Genomic DNA, 16,733 nt, shown 5'->3' on the forward strand with positions numbered 1-16,733 from the left:
AAAAGAAAGTAAACTCATTTCCTGGGAAGGAATTCCAGTGAATTTTCGGAGAGGAAAAACTACTGCTGAAAGCCCTGATGTTTTGATAGTTCCTGACTGGTTCCAGTCTGTACATAATTTCCTGAGTGCCTAGTGACTGCCAATAGGACACAGAGACTTAAACACTGGCATCATGGTGCAGGAATCTAGTGAAATGGCCAAACCTCAAATAAATCCTCATATAAGTAATGATAAAAATGCAACTGCCCCAAGTGCTTGAAAGCATTCAGTGTTGTAGGAGAAGAAAAGGACCCCAGAAGAGAGGTGTATGAACCTTTCCTGCCAGCTGGCAGAACGGGGGTTCACAGCATCAGCTCAGGAAAGAGTCTGATAAAGGTCCTCTGATGTAGTGAGCACTTGAGGGTGAATGCTTTAGAGAAAATCTGTGGCTCAAGGGCACCATTAACCAGGAGGCCAGAGAGTGCAGTAGTAGCTGTACTGTGAGGATTGTGAGAAGCCCTTCACTACTGTGATAAAGTATGATGTGTGTGTGTGTGTTTGTTTGTTTTGAGATGGGGTCTTACTATGTAGACCAGGCTGACCTTGAACAGACAGCAATTCTCCTGTCTCAGCTTCCAAAGTTCTGGGATTATAGGTGTGCACCACCACATCTGGTCCAATGTATTTTAAAGAGTTCCAGAAGTAAGTGAGCAAAGCAGGATTTGACAATGAGTTAATTGTGTGTGTGTGTGTGTGTGTGTGTGTGTGCATAATATGTGGTACTGGAGACCCAGGGTCTCACATATGAATGAGTCTCACTAAGTTGCCCAGGCTGGCCTCCAACTCAGGATTCTGCTGCCTCAACTTTTCAAGTAGTTGAGATTATAGGTCTGCACCACTATACCTGGCAAGTTACTATTTTTAAAAAATAAATAAAGCATGAAGCATCCATCTTCTAATTAAACTACACAGTGTTAGACAGAAGTTGTAAACAAACCCTAAGCCAGACATACCTTAGTGATATTACAGATACAAAAAAAAAAGAAAACTTTTACAACAACTTTTATAATAACAAAAAGGAATACCTAGTACTTACAGAGTAAGAAAATTTAGGCAAATAGAAAATGTTTATACAATGAATATATGCTTCAAGACAATTAAGAAGTACATTCCATACTAAAAGAAAACAATTAGAGTTGTTATATAATCTAACTTTATGCAAAATTGAAAGTTGTAGACATTTTCAATTGAGAAAGACTAAGAAATTATACTTTTTACAGCTCAGTATTGAAAATACTGCCAAATTTCATGTCATGGCTTATGTCTAGATGTACCCCCAAAACCTCATGCACTCATGGGGGATGGGCTTTTCAAAAGTGACTGGATATAGAATGTGTGGTGCTGGGCTCAGTGGTGTGTCCACTGATTAGTTTGGCATAGTTCTGGCTAGGATTAAGGGTGTGAGTGCTATGTAAAACATAAGGGTAATGTGCTCTCACCTGTCTGCTTTCTGTGGACCACTTCTCTGTGATGTCCTGCCATTCCATCCTACCTTGAAACCAGCTAACTATGGACTGAAACCTCTACAAACTGTGAGCCAAATAAACCTTTTCTCCTTTAACTTTGAGTGTTGGGTACTTTGTCTCAGCAATGAGAAAAAGTAGCTAAGACAAAATTTGGTACCAGAGAAGTGGGGTTGTTGCTGTGACTCCATCTGACCATGTGGTTCAGGAGCCTTTGGAACTGGTTTGTAGGAAGAGTTTGGAAAGGTTCAAAGATGCCAGCTGGAAAAGCAGCCCTGGAATACCCAAGGCTGTACTTGACAGCAGATTCTGGTCAGAGCTCAGAAGACCAGAATGTGATAGAAAGTCTCCTCACAAAGACCAGGCTCAGGAAGTTTCTGTTCGGAAGAAGGACTGCATTGACTGTTGGACTCAAGACAATGAGTATTTTGACTTGGCAGAAAGTTTGTCTGCACTTTGCTCCTGTCCAGAGACTTTTCCTGAGACTGAGATTAAAGGTAGTGGACTAATCTTGCAGAAGAAATTTCAAGGCAGTCTAATGTAAAGGCAGTGGCTTGGCTATTGTTGGGGGCTTTTAGCCAGATTTATATTGAACAAAGAGCCCAGCAGCATAATTCAAAATGTTGTGAGATTGATCAGAAAGAAAGCTCCATCAAAGTCGTGGCCTGCAAAATGGAACAAAGGAGAAATTGGTCCCTGAAAAGACTAGCAAAAAAAAAAGCCAAGTATTTTCGAAGAAAGTAATAGAAAAGATGGTCTCAGGACATCACAAGAACCAGCAGGACTCCAGCCTTTGTAGCCTCAGACTTGCAAAGGTGAAAGACTTTGCTTTGAAAAGAGAGCCCCAGAGCACCATGTTCCAGAATAGTGGTATGTGGTAGACTGCCCATTGGTTATGTCCAAAGTAGGCTGTGAGAAGTGCAGCCTATAAAGAGTTAACCCTGGAACTGGCTTGCTTATAGGCGTGAGTCTGGCTAAAGCCTATGGGCTGAGGTCACAGTGACGTGCACCAAAATTCTGTTCCCAGAGTTAAAACCTTCTTTAATAAAAAGACAAAGTTAATTATTAACCATAACCTATATTTTGTCTGTTCTGTTCCTAATTCAAGAATATTTTGTCTCTTTCTTTACAAGCTTTGCCAACATCAACAATGTATCCCTAGCAACTACATGTAGTCCCTTTATTCTGACCTAACTGTGATGTCACCAATAAATATCAATGGCTTTGGCTGGCCAGGGTCTTTTGCTCCTTGTTTAGTATTGCCCATCCTGGCTCTCCATTTCTCTGTCTCTTTCATTCTGTCTTTGAGTTTTTCTTCTCCCCTAGTGCTGTAGCATTGATCATGATATTGGAACATACCGCCAGGGTCCCTGGTAGTGGTGGCCTAGAGAATTTGTTCCTCAGGATTGGGTTCAGAGTGCTCAGTAACCCAGGTACTCAGCCCCTACAGACAAGAGAGAAGGAAGCTTGGCTACTGCTCCAAACGGTGGCAGACCCTGGTATCATACATGTGTTGGTGGTTTTAGCTGCACATAGAATGCAAGAATTGTGGGGTCAGAAAAGCGTTCATCCAGATTTCAGAAGAAGGCCTGGAGGCCAGGTGTGTGTCCCTGAGAGGACAGTGTATAAAGCTGTGAGTTTGAAGTTGAAGGTGCAGTGGAGACCCCAGAAATTTGGAGAAGTCAAGAACATGGATTGTTGGAAGAAAACTACAAAGAGGGAGCAGAGCTATCTCTAGAGAGAAGCCAGGGGAGCTACAACCACTGGCAGTGCTATAGGGGCAGAGCCACCCAAGCCCTTTACAGTTCACATCTTATCACAGACTGCCTCAGATGTGGACATGGAACTATAGGACTTAATGTTTGCTTGCTGGATTTTGGACTCACTTTGGTCCCATTTCTTGCCAACTCCATTTGTAACTTTTAGGATGGAAATGTCTATTTTATGCCATGGAATGTTGGAAGTGTTTAACCTTCTTTTCATTTGTACAGGGGCTTGCAGCTAAGGGTTTTCCTTAAATCTCAGAGAAGACTTTGGACTTGGACTTTTCTGAAATGCTGAAACTGTTAGGACGTTGGCAACTCTTAGAGATGGACTAAATGCCTTTTGCACAAAGGGATACTTATAAATCTTTGGGGGATTAAGGATATGGCTTCTGTCTATATGTCCTCCAAATCCTCATGAAGTCTCAGCAACAAGAAAAAAATAGCTAAGACATTTCATTAAGTGGAAAACAAAATACTAGAAAGAAAAGACTAGAATGCCAGATACTTAACACAGAAACTGGTAAAATATTTAAATAAAAAATATGCATTATTATAAAAGGATACATTAATGATTAAATTGGGAGTGGATTCAAAAGTACAAAATTAAAATACTTGGAAAATAACTTGTTTGTACAAGAATCAAAGTGAAAGCATTTTAAGATTATTGTATTGTGTGTGAGAAAATTATTACCTATTTGATACTGATTAAATTTAGACCTTATTAAATCCGGAACACATATGAAAAAATTTAAAGCAACTACTGAAATAATAGGCTTAAAATATACCTTCGATAATAATGTAAGTATTGAAAATGAAAATACAAAATTCAATAAATCTCTAAAAGGCTGGAAATGAGGAAATTAAAAAAATCATAGTAAGTAAAACCTCTGCATAAAAAAAGAAATATCTCATAACGATGTTAGTCACAGCAAATCAATTAAAGTAATTTATTTAAAAAGTTGCCAGGCACAGTGGTGCACATCTATGATCCCAGCAATCAGGAGGCTGAAGCAGAAAGATCATGGATTTGAGGCCATCCTGGACTACCTTGTGAGCTCAAGGTCAGCCTTGAGTACAGAGTGAGATCTGTTCTCAAAAAAACAAAGCTATTACAGTGATTGCTATCAAATATAAAGAAAAAAACAAGGAAATAAACAATGAAACCTGAATCAACTGTATTAATAACAAGCAAAAGACTCAGTTTAAGTCTTTCTTATGCAAAGAAATAATATAGTATCAACAACAACTTAGATGAATAAAACTAATGAAACAGAATTAAAAGTTTATAAGTGTACACACACACATACACACACACACAAGAAAATTAGAAAAAAGCTGGCAAACAAGTAATTCACATGAGGTGAACACCAAAGACCATAAAATCATATTCAACCTGACTAGTAATAGAGGAAACTTAAACTGAAGAAAAATGAGACAGTATTTCAAACCCAGTGGTTATGTATGAACTAAACAGTTGATAATCCAAGTTTTGGTGATAATTTGGATAAATGGGGAATTTATACATCACCAATATAAATGTAAGTTCAGTTTAGGAGCCCTTTTAGAAATATCTCATATGGGATCCCACTGATATAGTTCATTCAGAATATAACTCATCTGGGCTAGAGAAACTCACGGATGTTTACAGGGCTGAAAAACCACAAGGGCGTTCCTTGGCTATTTTTGTTTGTTTTGTTGTAGTTATCAGACTGTATCTTTCACCCCCACCTCAGGCTACCTGCTTTTCTCCAGCATCAATTTGAAGACACCTACCCTAGGTGGCCATTTCTCACCTTCATAAATATAATTGTACTATCTGACCCTTGTTCATTCCCCTTTTCCTTATATACTTGATAGCATATGTAATATAGATAATGGAATAATTGAAGGTGAATAAGGCAATATCCTATGCTATAAGAGGCTCAGTAGCTGTCTTTCTGCTTTGCCAGGCTGAGAGTGGAGCCTCCTTTATCACATCCCAGTTCATGGCTGGAGTTCTGACTATGCCTATCCATTTCAAGAGGAAGGGTGGGAAGGGCAGAGGAAGGTATATACATTTGTTTTTGTGAAATGTTTAAGAACCAATATTTTTCATTAGCCTATATCTCACCACCCAAAGTAAATCACCTAGATGCAAGGAGGATGTGAAACAGGATTTTATTTGGGTTTCAAAATGCCCAATGAAAATCCTTTCTTCTACAAAATAAAGAAGAAGAGAGTTCAAAGAAACAAGCAACTTTGAAACAGAGTATAACAGACAATAACAAAACTCACATGAAAACTAACCCTCCTTTTTGATTATATGGAAGATATCAATTTAAATGTTTGTTTTTTGTATGTGGTACTAGATATTGAACCTAAGAAGGGCCTTCTTACTGAGCTACACCTGCAGCCCTTTTTAGATTTTCAGACAGGATCTCGCTAAGTTTCTAAGTTGGCCAGGCTGGGCTCAAATTTGGGATCCTCCCGCCTCAGGCTCCCAAAGTGATGGAATTACAGGCACAAAACACCACATCCCACAATTAAAAGTTTTTACTGAAAATTTTTTGAAACTTAAAAACAGATAATAGAATATATTTTAATGAAGCTTTATGTTGTTTCATTTTTTTAAGATGCATATGTGGGGAAATTTATCCCCCATCCTCTGGAAGTGAGCTAGATTTAAAAATAACAGTCATCATTTTAATCAAGCTTGATAAAGAAAGTAAATATTCAATAGGGTAGTAATGGAGATTAAGAAGATAAGATTACTAGCTTAACAGGGACTGATCAAATACGTTTAATGTCTTTTTTCCAAATTCTTGTTTTAAATAAAAATAAAGAAAAATAGCATCAGTGAAATCCAGGAAGAATTCTTTGTTGAAAGTGGGATACAGACATGGTGGGAGCAGAAGTCACACAAAAGTCAGAGAGTAGTGTGGCTGAATACCAGCTCCTCACAGGGCATAAACTGTCAAATATTCTGCATTTCACTGTGCAAGGAGACATTGTGATAACAACTCACACCTAGGGAAAACTAAGATTCTTGCTATAAGAAACAGAACCATGACTTAGGGTAAAAAGAAGGCTCTGAGCATCAGAACATTTATTTTTGTCCACTCAGGTTGATGAGAATGGAGTCAGAGCTGCCAGGCTGTCTTCTACCTGTTACCTTAGGGTCTTCCACATCTACTTGACATATTCAGAATATTCAGTCTCCTTGCTTGTCCACACAAATGGGGAAACTCTGAAGCATCTACAGAAGAGTATTACCGAGGGTCATGAAATACTTGAGTAATCAAGAGCACAAAAGAAAAATGCCAAGTGAATGGACATATCAACACTGAAGACAAAGCTGTCGTTCTTATTGAACTAAACAGAACCTTGCAGTAAATCTAAGTTAATGAGCGGCTTAAGAATATGTAGTATCTATAAAAATGGAACATATTGTTGTATTTTAAAAGCAGTTGAAGATAGGAAAAGTATTTGGAATATAAAATATAAATGTTACATTAAAAGGAAAGATTAATAGAAAGGTTAAAAGAAAAAAAATAAAATCTAGCAAACATTCTCAATACTAAGGAAAAAATATTTTTAAAATGAAAATAAAAGAAAGATGAAAGATATAGGCAAAAAATGAGTCCTAGAACTTATTGACTGATTAAGGTATTGCAGAAATAAAAAAAGAAAATAAAAGTGAGATGGCAATAATCAAAGAAACAATAAAGAGTTCCATAGCTTACAAGAGAAATAGAGTTTTGGATAGAAATGACCAACTATGGCCACCATCCCACACTCCTATGGCAGAGAAGCTGAGTTGGTCCCAGCACCCAGAAAGAAGCTCCCCCACCGTCATCCCACGTTCCTAGGGCAGAGAAGCTGAGCCGGTACCAGCACCATGAAAGAATCTCCCCTGCCACCATCCCACCTTCCTAGGGCAGAGAAGCTGAGCCAGTCCCAGTGCTCAGAAGGAAGCTCCCCCACCGCCATCCCAAGATCCTAGGGCAGAGAGGGTGAGCCACGTGGGCACCAGAAGCACACCCCCCCCCGCTGCCCCGTGGAAATGAGAAGACATGTAAACAAGCCTCAAAAACAGACTTCTGGATCACCTACAGCAACCCCAAAGGGAAACGAGATGGAACAACCTGATACTCAACCACCTGGACTCTCTGAAATGGCAATAAAAGAGGATCTGGGAAAAATGAAATCAGAAATGATTACACAGATAACAGCAAAGATTGTGCTCATGGTGCAAGACATGATTAATAAATCTAGAGAGGACACAGATAAAAAAAAAATAGAGGATCTGAGGAACATCATGGAATCCCAACATACGAAACAAATGGAGTTCATAAAACAGATGCAAACAGATTTCCAGGAGATTAAAAACTCCATCGAAAGTCTGCACAGCAGAATGAACCAATGTGAGGATAGGATTTCACATATAGAAGAAAAGATTGCAATTAGTGACCAGGAAAAGAAAAATTGCTTTACAATTGTAAAGCAACACGAGAAATCAATCCAGCAGCTGCTAGATGATGCAAAGAAGAATAACATAAGACTGATTGGAGTCAATGAAGAAAGAGGAGAGAGTGCAGATGACATAAAAAAAAAAAAAACTGTTCACAGAAGTGATGGCAGAAAACTTACCAAGGAGGGGGAAAGAACTTGACATACAGATAAGTGAGGCATATAGGACTCCAGCTAGCCTTGATCAAAAAAAAAAAAAATCTACCCATAGGCATATAATAATTAGGATTCCAGAAATCCAACAGAAGAACAAAATTCTACAAGCAGTGAGAGAAAAGAAATAAATCACATACAAAGGAAAGCCCATCAGAATCACAGCAGACCTCTCAATGCAAAGCCTCAAGGCAAGAAGAACTTGGAGTGACATATTCCAAGCCCCAAAGGAAAACAGCCTCCAAGCCAGATTGATGTACCCTGCAAAACTATCTTTCAAAATTGATGGAGAAATAAGATACTATCATGACAAAGAGCACCTCCGGAACTTCATGAATATCAAACCAGCACTCCAAAAAATTTTAGACAATACCCTAGGAAAAGACAATGAGGATCACAACCCCAGGAAACCCAGCAGAATGAATCCATTGGGCATGACAAATTAAACCCAAAGGGAGAGAATCCATCAAAAAGAAAAAAGTCATGACAAGGCTTTTAAAACTTTTAACTTCATCTCCCTAGTGAGTGTATAATTTAATCTTGTTATTGTACTGATTAGCATTTTTCTGATTCTAGAGTTGCACACCTTTCCTTGTGCTATACTGGCTATTTATCATCTTCTTATGTCTGCATTTTAATTGGGTTGTCTATTAATGAGCTCTAAGAATTCTTTATATATTCTGCTCAGAGGTTATATGCATTGTAAATATGGTCTGTTTAAGGACTACTTTTCATTTTAATGATGTCATTTAAAGTTCTAAATATTGATGGAATCTCATTTCTAAATTTTTTTCTTTTATACATCTTGTTTTTTGTATCCTAGGTAGTTCTTGCCTACCCTGAATTCATAACCATTTTCCCTTATAATTTCTTCTTAAAGTTTTATACTTTTAGGCTTTCATATTTAGGTTCATAGACCCTTCAAGTTATTTTCATGTATGGAAATAAAGGGTTGAGGTTAATTTTTTATATATGGATACCAGGTGTTCTAGTGCCGTTTGCTGAAAATGCTATCTCTTCCTGGGCTCTTGAATTAAGTTTATATTCTATAAAATGCTAATGTTAAATAATCTTTCAAAACTCAGTGGATCATATATATGTGGTTCTATTTCTAGATTCTCTGTTTTTTTCAAATGATCTATATGTCTTTCCTTGCACCAACACTGCCTTGATTACTGTAGCTTTAGGGGAAGTCTTAAAATTAGGTACTAAACGTCTTCCAACACTGTTTTTGTTTTTTTGTTGTTTTTTTTTAACTTTTCTAGGTCCTTTGTACTCCTACATAACTTTTAAATTTCAATACCCAATTCTTCGTTTATAACAAGTATAAACAGACATGAATTTTTATATATAACTTGTGTTTTCTAATCCTGCTAAATTCAAATACAAGTTCTAGGGCCTCCTAGAGATTTCTTAGTATTTTCTCTGTAGATGATCATTTCATCTACATATAAAGATTTTGCTTCTACCTTGCCAATCCTATCCTAATTGTGCCATTTTATTGCCAAACTATTTTGGTGGGGCCTAGGTTTCAAAGTTTAATGGACAGATAAAGAGTAAGCATATCTCCCCTTGTTCTCCACCTTAAGGAGAAAGCATTGTATCTTCTCCATGCATATAAGGTGTTCTCGCTAGAAGTATGGAGTACATGTCTTTAATTTCTTGAGAAGTTTCTGTTCTACTTCTAGTCTCCTGATAGCTTTTACCATGAACAGCTGTAGAATTTAGTCCAATACTTTTTCTCCAACTAGTGACAGGATCATATGGCTTTTTCCTTTCCTCTGTTAAAATGATGACTTTTTGGGGTGGATCTTCCAATGCTGTACCAACACTGCCATCCCTATAACAAAATCACTTTCTACATACTGTCAGATCTGATTTCTAATAGCTTGTTTTGTTAAACAAATGTCTATCTATGTTCATCCTTTTTTTTCTATTATCTTTATCCAGTGTCAGGATTAGCACAATGTTGATTTCCTAAAATGGGGGGAGAAGTGTTCCTTCTTTTTTCTGCTTTAAATGTTTGATATAATTTATCAGTTAAAATGTATATGAGCCTGCTGTTGTCATATAGGTAGGTTTTCAAGCTAGGAATATACTTTCTTTAATAGATGCTATTCAAATTTTATATTTCCTTCAGAGTTAGTTTCATTAATTTGTCTTCCAAGGTACTTCTTAGAAGTTGTCAAATTTATTTCAAAACAGATTTTTGAAATATGCTTTCTATATCCTTTTAAATTATGTAAAATCTGTGGTGATGTCTCCTAGATCTTGATATTGTAATTTAAAAATTGTATAATTGATATTGTGTAACAGGAAGAAAAGGTCTAAAGGAGCAGGGGAAGTGGGAGGGGTAGGGAAAAGGAAAAATGGGAAAAGAAAAAATATGAGAAAAGGAAAAAAATGGAAACAAATTCTTTGCAAATAGGAAATGCTGGAGGGGGTGAAGGGAGGGCAAGGGAAGGGGAAAAAAGTAAGAACCAAGATACTCATGTAATTGTACAAGATCCCAATGATGAATGTAACTGTATTTTATACCTAAAATGTACCAATAAACTTATTGGGGAAAAAAAAAGAAATTACCAACTTTGCACCTGTTAGAATAAATAAAAAGGAAAGCAAAGTCAATCACTTACCAAACCAACACTAGACACACTGAAAGAAATGAAAATAAAACCATAATCACAGTTTCCTCGGAAAGAATGGGTAATGATTAGCAATTTATCAAGAACCTCAAAAGTTCCAGGACAAAATTATTTCAATTCCATATCTATACCTGGATAAATTAATATTGTATTGCCAGAGCAAATTAAATACTTTTGGATATTAAGAACAAAGTTTACTTCATTTGTATCCACACTTTAAAGGTCAATTCTTATGTGTTATGTGGAATCCATAAAAAAGGGGGTACATATTGGATGCCAGAAACATTATAACTCACTTAGAAGTGTGAAAATTGGGCCGGGGATTTAGCTCAGTGGTTTTGCCACCTGCTGCACAAGCGCAAGGACCCAAGTTCGATCCCCGGTACCAAAAAAAAAAAAAAAAGAAAAAGAACTGTGAAAATTAATAAAACAATTTAAAAGCAAGAGCTGTATTATAATCCTAAGAAGCAATTATTCCAAACTAAAATAAAACCAGAGGATCTGAGAAAAAACAATACTGGATTTTTCTCAGATCATACAACTTGAAAGTTCTCACACATTAGTGATGGGGAGAAATGACCTACTGCAGTCACTAACGATGGTACATGAGAAGAGAATACATCTGATTCTTGAATTCCCCTTTGTGAAGTTGATGTAAATCTAGAGACAGGTTTAGATTTCCTTCTCTATGAGCTCATTAAATATTTCCATGGGTTTGTCAACTTTGTACCATAGAGATCTATGGAGCTGTTGGTTATTATTGATTTCCCATTTCCACATGTGTCAAAAAGAAAAAAAACCCCTCAATTCCTCATCTTTCATAAAAGAATCAAATGAGAATCTTTTTAAAATTGTGCTTAGGCATATTGTTCAAGTAGTTTACTATTAGAGAAATAAAAACAAATAGAAAGAGATACCTCCTTGGAATAGGCCTAGATATAGAATAGCGATGGTTAATTATACAAATTTTACTTTCATTAAGACTTTGGGAACTTGATTTGCAAGTGAGGATGTATATGCATATGGCAGTCATACCTCTCCCAAAACAACTAGAGAGAAAGACTACACAGACATGGTTCTTCCTCATGCAAGCTAACGATGACTTACAACCTGAGGTGTGCAGTGTGAAGGGATATGCAATGACAGCAGAGCAGGGAGAAAGGTGACTGGCTCTTTCCAAGCCAGCCCGTTGCAGACTGTTCATAAAGCTTCAAACATAAGATTTGTTGAATGATAAAATGAAATTTGGAGGGAAAGGCATTTTTTGTTGGAGACAACAGCATGTGCAGTGGCATAAAGGTATTAAGTGTAATGTTTTTATACGTTGGTTAAGAATAAAGCAGGAGAGAGAATATGAATGAGACAAGGCCGAGAGGGAGGTGAGGGCCAGGCTGCAGGGAGCCCTGTGTGCTGTGTTGGAGCGTTTAGCACTGGGTACAATTGTAAAGATGAGTCCTCCGAAGATTTTGATTTATTGGTACCTTTAAAAGAACACAGGAATGTAGTGTTTTGACAGAGTGCAAAAGGATTCAGACATTTTATGTAGCTCATTTCTTTTTAACTCTAATTATTTTATAGACAGAACATGTGTGTATATATACAGCACAGGTCTAAATATAAAATTCAATTCTACACATGATTTGCCCCAAAATATTAATAGACCCTGGCAGTCTTGAAAATTACACAAGTTTCAACAGTTTATGGTGTTTTTAACAAAAAAACCCTCAATTTTTTAACTCTACAATTTGTCTAAGATGTTTAATTTTTTTCTTTAATCTGTAATATAAACACCAAAGCATCTGGTTTTATTTATTTCATTGTCTTGTATAGTTGTAAGAATTTTGGAGTTGCTTCTGAAAAAAAAAAAGTACCCTAAGTTATACAAAATTTCTAATTGTCATATGCCCAAGTGCTATTGTTTAGTATAAGGAAACATAAAAGAAGTTCTAAGGGAGAAAGTAGTATCAAAGCACAGCTGAGTCTCATCCACAGCTAAAATGTAAAGTTACCATCACTTCAGGTAAGTCTTACATTTCCATGTTTCTCACTTTTAGTAAACTGAGGTATTTACAGTTCTTCTTTCCCCTATAGCAAACATTATGCAGAATAGCAGAAATGTCACTGCTAATCTTTATCACTGTTTTCATAAGATTTTGTTATTTTAACAGTATGCTTTTACTGAGGCTTCCTGTAAAGTATGGAAACAGAAACATCCTTCATCCTAATGGTTTTAACAGCATAACAGCTCATCTACTTGTATTTTTTTGAATAGACATTTCAAAATGATTCCATTATGTTAATCACATTCAAGAGGAGGCTGTAATTTAAACTAATGGAACTGTAAATCTTAACACAATCTTATAGCTCTTAACATCGATATAATTTTGCATTTTTAAAAATGTAAATGGTAACAAATATAAGCCTCAGGTTGTCTGTTATTGTCTCATTGTTAAAATAGCTCAATAAAATATATTTGCAAACCTTACTAGTAAGGTAGCAAGGACAAAACTCCAGTGTATCCAATCTCTTCTCTCCCATTCAACTGATTTTATACACTGCAATTGAAGATAACATTCTGTAAGTATGCATCTGTCCCAAACATCTATAATATATATTATTCAAAACTTTTCAATGTTTTCCCAGTGCCCTGCAGATAAAGACCAACATTCCCCAAGACTATACCACACCCAGAGCCCAAGTTCTGCTGTCCACATCAAGGGCTCCTATTTCACCCAGTGCTTAGGCAGCATGTAGTTCCCACCTGTGTGACCTTGTGCAAGCCATTCTGTACCTCAGTTGCTTCATGCCTCACTGTTTTCTGCTACAGCATATACATATGCATGTGCGCACACACACACACACACACACACACACACACACAAGTTCTTCTGTCTTTCAGGAATTACCCTTTATCCTTCTTCTTCATAGCAATTTTCCTGACCTACCTCAGCCCAGTTACACCCCTAGAGCCCCTGTGTGCTTCCTACCACGCATCATTCTGTCATATGCAGACTGATCATTTAGCTCCTTAAAGTTCATCTCCTTGACAGGACTGTAACATCCCAGAGAGTAGAGATCCCTGTGTCTTTATGTCTAGGATAGGAATACATACTGAGTGAATAAATGAAAAGCATAGATGAATGAAATGCAATAAAGTAGTTTTACATGAGGTACTCAGTGCTTCCATTTCTATATATGTCTATAAACTTTTGAAGTAATGAATTTGGACTGTAAATAAGCTGTGTTTATAATATATTTAGTCTCTTTCATTTACAAACAAACACTAATATCTTCAAGATGGATATTTTTCAGAAATAGCTCTCTCTTTGAGAGGGAAGATGTGGAAATAATATACTAAATAAACTTGTAAGATGTACAAATATATAGTTACATTAAAATCACATTTTTATATTTTCCCTTTCTACATCTTATTGATCCCAATATTTAGTACATAGTGTAGAGAAAGATTTTAATAATTTGTACTATTATATATTGACTTATCTTATAGTTTTGGTAGAATATTAAATTACTCATCAAAAAGATCAGAAAGCTTTATTTATCCTCTTTTTGATACCCTAAGCAAATAGTTCAACAAAATAATACTATTTATCAAAAATCCAAAATTACTAGAAATGGTCACACCTCTTGATGTGAAGGGAGGACAACTGAATGTAATTATAATTTGGAGTCTCATGAGTTGTGCCATGATAAAACTGGGTCTTTACTCTGGCATTAGTTCCCTACTTTATTCATTTTAAAAGTAAGAAAAGAAAGAGAAAAATATTTGTGATATATTTGAAGAGTCAAGTAGGAAGTATAAAATACAAATAATGAAGTTTGAAAAGCCAAATGAGAGCACCAGTAGTAGAGAGTCACTGGATGTAGTATACATATTGTATGTATGTATAGTTTGGGTACATATATTAGTGAAAATGTAAGCTAGGAAAAGAAAGAAATCTGTTAAGACAAATAGGTAAAGAAATGCAGGTGAAAAGATGCAAAAGTTCCTAGGGGTTTTCATTATTTTTCTAATTAGTTTAACCTTGACGTGGAAGTCATAAGTAGACACAAAAGGTTTAAACAGAAAACTGATGTGAGCATTCAAGGTTCTGTAGGGCCCTAAGGAAGAACAAAGATAATGTCATAGAGCAAGTCACTAAAAAATATTCTTGTTAAAAGCAAACCTAGGGAAAATTATGGAAAATGATGCAAACAGGGAGGTTATATTACTTTTTTTTTGCATGAGTGAGAACATTTGAAAATCCCTAAAGCCCAACATTAGAATATCTTTCTCAACTAGAAAATACCTACTTTACTCAATTACGGTGGGAGTGTGCATAGCAGAAATGCAGATAGACACGATCCCCGGTCTAAAAAGCTAGTTCTATGGTAGTCTCTGGGCCTGGGTTTTGGCATTCTTAAAGGAGTAAGAGGAGTTATATTTAAAAATATATCTTCATGTTTGATTTAATGAATCAGAACATATGAGATGAAAGGGAAAATGGAATTTAAAATTTGGAATTTTTTAGAATAGGCTTTCCAAGCATCTATCTTTATCATCATGGGGGTCCAGAGTTATTTCATAAAATATCACACATAATTCGCAAAACAAAGACTTCATCACATAGGTGACAGCCATTTAACTCTGATAGGAGACTTTGAAAATTGATATCCCACAGATTTTAGTCTGCTGACAAATCCCTGAAAGACTTCAGCATTCATTTTTTTTATCAGAACCGAATACAGTATTTACAAGAAGAACTATGCTACTCCTCAGTTTTAAGAAAACTCTGAAGAGATACAGAATATATATACATGAATATACATGATCTATGTTTGGTATTGGGAGAAAAAATGAAGAATACTTTTCCTAACCACTTAAAATGTTAAGATAGTAAATGATGTATGGAAAATTATAAATGATAATATATAAAAATTATAAAGCTAAAAAATTTATCCTATTTGTGAATCTGCATTATTTGCTTATTTGCACATGTTAAAATAGAGAACAGTACCTTCACATATATCATATATTTTGCACATTTGGCTTATAATCTCATTGAATTATTACATATTTTATATAAAAATTACCTTACTTAAAACTTTGTAATTTTACACTTTAAATACCATTTTTTTTCATATACTCTCACTGGTAAAAAAAATAATGAAGCCCTCTAGTGGCCAAATTGTATATAGTTCCGAGTTATTATTTTTTAAAAATAATTAATATGTTGGCTATGTTATTAATATAAAAGATAAGAACACTGTTTCTTCTTTCAGAATAAGACTTTCTCTTTTACTAAGGTCTAATTTTTATAAAAGGAAGAATTATAGCTTTTAAGATAATAACATCAAGACAAATTTTTAAAAAGATGACATGTAAACAGTTTATATGAAAAAACTGTTTTTGTTTTGTTTGTCTCACTATGCTGTTCAGGATAGCCTTGAATTCTTGATACTCCTGCCTCAGTCTTCCAAGGATTAAGGCATGGACCACTGCACCCAGCCAACAAAATGTTTTGTAAATTCATTATAAGGATGATAAAGCAAATAGATATTAGGATACATTACTTTCATGTGGAAAGCAACCATTAGATGATATGATTAAATATTCTGGATATTTTTTAATACTTATCAACTCAAAGAGGATTTTTTTTCAGAAGGCTAATGTTAAGCATTTGCATAATACCCATATGAAGAATTTCTATGAAGCAGTAAGTCATTTTCAAACATATCACAAAGTACAATTGGAAAATCTAAAAGGGATGGAATATAAATATATTGCAATGAAGAATGGAAAAGGGATGAAGAGGCTCTGAGTAATGTGGTAGGCAGAAGAGAATGGTCTCTCCTATGACTGTGAGTGAGAAGAATCGGGGCAGCAAAAGACAAACTTTGTTCTGAGCACCCAAAGAGAGGAAGAGCTCTAGAAATCAAAAGAGAAAGAACAAAAATGCTAAAAAGGATGCAGAAACATAAATACAGAGATCAGAGAAAGGTATTAATCAGTCTACAATGTTACCAGGTTACCTGATGGGAGGGGAACCCAACACCACAAGCACAAGGTAAATGTAAAGAGGGCCAGCAGGTCCAATGATAAAGGTTGAATTGGCCATCCTAGTTCCACAAGAAACCCACAGTTATTGCAAGCTGTAAAT

The 16,733-nt window shown here is 35.8% G+C and overlaps 1 protein-coding gene across 16 annotated transcripts in view; it reads right to left on the reverse strand.

Annotated features, from left to right (window-relative positions):
- Positions 1 to 16,733, reverse strand: part of Prr16 (proline rich 16) — a 344,117-nt gene that overhangs the window by 141,891 nt on the left and 185,493 nt on the right. Inside the window, exon 1 of one of the 16 annotated variants that reach the window (XR_015444710.1) lies at positions 13,062 to 14,045. The exons of the other annotated variants lie outside the window; for them this stretch is intronic. The gene's annotated coding sequence lies outside the window, so the exon portion shown is untranslated. Of the gene's footprint in view, positions 1 to 13,061; positions 14,046 to 16,733 lie in introns of those variants that run through there. 16 annotated transcript variants of the gene reach the window in all.

The sequence above is a fragment of the Heterocephalus glaber genome, unplaced genomic scaffold (genome assembly GCF_053883595.1).
Source record: "Heterocephalus glaber isolate CG9 unplaced genomic scaffold, H.glaber_assembly_v1.0 deba00001606, whole genome shotgun sequence".
NCBI classification, from domain to species: domain Eukaryota; kingdom Metazoa; phylum Chordata; class Mammalia; order Rodentia; family Bathyergidae; genus Heterocephalus; species Heterocephalus glaber.